Source organism: Schistocerca serialis, chromosome 6 (genome assembly GCF_023864345.2).
Source record: "Schistocerca serialis cubense isolate TAMUIC-IGC-003099 chromosome 6, iqSchSeri2.2, whole genome shotgun sequence".
In the NCBI taxonomy this organism is placed as follows: Eukaryota; Metazoa; Arthropoda; class Insecta; order Orthoptera; family Acrididae; genus Schistocerca; species Schistocerca serialis.
This window is the reverse complement of record NC_064643.1, coordinates 751,656,901-751,660,667: the sequence shown is the minus strand read 5'-3', so window position 1 is coordinate 751,660,667 and position 3,767 is coordinate 751,656,901. Positions and strand designations below refer to the sequence as shown.

Genomic DNA, 3,767 nt, shown 5'->3' with positions numbered 1-3,767 from the left:
CGCCTGACAAATTTGTCAGCAGAGGTCAGTCTCGTCGCAGCCCTAGCTGGCCACCCAGATCACCTGATCCGTCTACATCTACATGGATACTCTGAAAATCACATTTAAGTGCCTGGCTGAGGGTTCATCGAACCACCAGGTGTGCTATTACTTTGTGTGGGGAGCCCTCAAGTCTAAGACGTATTTTAACAACCATCACAGTCTCCAAGAACTGTGGCAGAACATTTTGGATGAGATTTCAGCAATTCCAGCAGTCCAACTATGATCCGCCTTCTGCAAGTTGTTGACAAGAGTCCAAAAAATGCCAAGAGATATATGGTGATCACTTTCAATATCTGCTATAGTCATGTCAGTACTGTATTTCCTTTCTTCTGCTCTATTTCTTTGTATCCTGGAACTCCGTTATCCAGGCTACTTTTATTTATCCTACCCTGGATTACTCTCTATGGAAGTACTACGTTTTTCGTCACCAATATCATCAATAGCCACTTTTTTAAGGCCAAAACTAATGATAAAGGTAACACATCATTCAACGGAGGATAGGAGACATTCTGGAACTCCACTTGCCGTAAATATTCTTCTGCTTCAGCATCTAGATATCTACTCCTCGACATCTCTTCCAAAGATCTATATGTCGATCTTTGTTGGGCGGTCTGGATCCATTTTTTCTCCCCAGTTGTCGTTCATATCGACTCTCCATCTCACCACAGGATGTCCGACACTTCTATTTGACTCTCTTGGACGCTACTCCATCAGTGTTTTGTTCCATTTCAAGTTGTTCTTGGCCACGTGTTCTGCCCAACGCCGCTTCAGTCTCGCTATATGCTCGACAGTGTTATTGACCCTTGTTCTTTTCCTTCGTACTTGACCCCTCCTCTCAGACTCACTTTGAGCATCGCTCTGTCTATTACCCTCTCATTGACTTGGAGACAATATGCGCTGTCTGTTGTGTCATTGTTTCAAGCTCTTGTGTTCTTATCGTTAAGATTCGTGTGTCATAAAAAGCACTCCGTCTTCAGGCCACAAGTGGCGCACCGGGACCATCCGACCGCCGTGTCATCCTCAGCTGAGGATGCGGACAGGAGGGATGTGTGGTCAGCACACCGCTCTCCCAGTCGTTATGATGGTTTTCTTTGACCGGAGCCACTGCTATTCGGTCGAGTAGCTCCTCAATTGGCATCACGAGGCTGAGTGCACCCCGAAAAATGGCAACAGCGCATGGCGGCCCGGATGGTCACCCATCCAAGTGCCGGCCACGCCCGACAGCGCTTAACTTCGGTGATCTGAAGGGAACCGGTGTATCCACTATGGCAAGGCCGTTGCCGTGTGTTATAAACCTTCTTACAAAAAGGGAAGGAAGTTTTGAGTTTAACATCCTTCTGATATCGTAGCCCGAAGAGTCTGGAAGCCCACCAGAAAGCCAAAACCTAAACTACACCCGCTAGGTGGCGCTCTTGATATTTACAAGTGTTGTTGCTGCCGCCTCAGCGTTAGGAGCTACCCTGCCTCACGCCGCAGCCTACTGGAGCCCGCAGCCGTGTTATAGAGCTAGCTGCACCGAGTCCCGGACCTCACTCTTCAGGAGTCCACTGGGACAGATTTCGAGATGCTGTGATGGAAATGTGGTCCCTCCACATCCTGCGGAACCGGGCGTCGATGAAGTTCTCCTGTACTTTACCAACTCCATGTGCAGGTCAGTCCGAGAAGCTGCACCACTTCCGTCACACAGTAGTCATGACAACTCACGGAAATTGCCACTGAACATCCTGGTGCAAATTAGCCCTAAGAACTGAGTGTACAGGGAATCGCAGTGTGCGTGATTTCCCACCTCAAGAATCGTATCCAGCGGGACATCAAGGTGATTGTTGAGACAATCTGGGAGTGGGGGAACAAAATCTCTGCACTCCATCGCAACCATGGCTCTGCTTAGCAGACTTCCTCCACTGCATGCAGTGCATCCTTTTACTCCAATTGGGAAAGCAGACTTTTTGCGAGCCTAATGTAAAGGCTGACGTCTCCGCAGATACCTTTGAGGAACGCACACTGATAGAAGGTCCAGAGGACGCTGTCTACGATGATCACAGACAGACTTCCACACTACTTTGAGGAGGAGACTGTGGATGCCACATCAGCTGATGAAGATTTGCTGAACCTCCCTTGGCTCAACCTCAGGAAAGCAGTAGCCCTTGACGGAGTCTTCAACCTCCTATTGAGGCAATGGACTCTAGGAGCCATCGCCCACTTGGCAGCAATCTTTAATGAGATCTTCCAGATAGCTCTCTATGCTGACGATACCGCGCCGTACTACAGGAACCTGAACATCAATACACTCCGCCGCCGACTCCAGTACGAAAAAAAATGGCTCTGAGCACTATGGGACTCAACATCTTAGGTCATCAGTCCCCTAGAACTTAGAACTACTTAAACCTAACTAACCTAAGGACATCACACACATCCATGCCCGAGGCAGGATTCGAACCTGCGACCGTAGCAGTCACGCTGCTCCGGACTGAAGCGCCTAGAACTGCTCGACCACCGCGGCCGGCCCTCTCGAAAAACAAAACTGCAGATATCTCCCGAAACACCAAAAGAAATGAGCCTGACGAATTTTCGAAGAGCCACCAATGACGTGAATACAGTAGAAAGTGTACCACATTATAAGCAGAAAACGCTCGGTAAACAAACATTCCAAAGCAAATTTCTTAAAAAGCTATGAGAACTCCTTCATCTTCGATAATGTGAAAGTAATCTCTTTTACTGTAAGCTTTGAGCTTTCCTTACTCTGAGATCTGGAAATATGAACCAAAACAAAACAAAAATGTTCAGTTAACTTTGGCTCTAAACCGTACGCCTTTTGCCGGCGTATGTGGCCGTGCGGTTCTAGGCGCTTCAGTCTGGAACCGCGTGACCGCTACGGTCGCAGGTTCATATCCTGCCTCGGGCATGGATGTGTGTGATGTCCTTAGGTTAGTTAGGTTTAATTGGTTCTGAGTTCTAGGCGACTGATGACCTCAGAAGTTAAGTCGCATAGTGCTCGGAGCGATTTGAACCATTTGAACCGTACGCCTTTAGAGCTATATCACTTGTTCATCTTCGCTTCCGTGAAACATATCTTTTATACTAAGAAGTTCTCACAGCTCTTAAGGTATGCATTGTGGAGCCCATGTTTAGCGAACATTTTTATTTGTTTTGGCACATACTACCAACTCTCAAAATGGGAAGCGGAGGGTTTGCAGTAGGATATTTTTGTTTTACAGTATCGAAGATGAAGTGGTCATAACTCTTAAGGTATGGGTTTTAAAGCCCATGCTTACTGGGTATCTTTTGCTGCCAGTACCGTGTACTTCCAAATCTATGCGTTTGTGCCACTAATTTTGATAAATTCTCCATATATTTTTTTATTTGTAAATACACTGCGGGAAAAAGAATCTCAGCAGCAAAATATAGTTAACATAGAGTAATGAAATTTCGGAAACGGTTTTGTCTAGGTAACATATTTAAGTGATTGACATAGCTAGATCACAGGTTAATGTAAGTGCGAGATAAGCCATTGCAAATGTGAACTGCAGGTACATTAGTAACGCTGTAACCACCAGAATGTTGAAAGCAAGCACGCAAATGTGCGTGCATTGTGTTGTACAGACGCCGGATGTCTGTTTCTGGGCTGGAGTTCCATGCCTGGCCGAGCGGTTCTGGCCGCTTCAGTCTGGAACCGCGCTGCTGCTACAGTCGCAGGTTCGAATCCTGCCTCGGGCATGGACGTGTGT

General features: G+C 47.1%; 1 pseudogene; it reads right to left on the bottom strand.

Moving 5' to 3' along the window:
- Nucleotides 1-1,206: 1,206 nt before the first annotated feature.
- Nucleotides 1,207-1,324, bottom strand: LOC126485313 (5S ribosomal RNA; annotated as a pseudogene).
- Between the last annotated feature and the right edge of the window lie 2,443 nt (nt 1,325-3,767).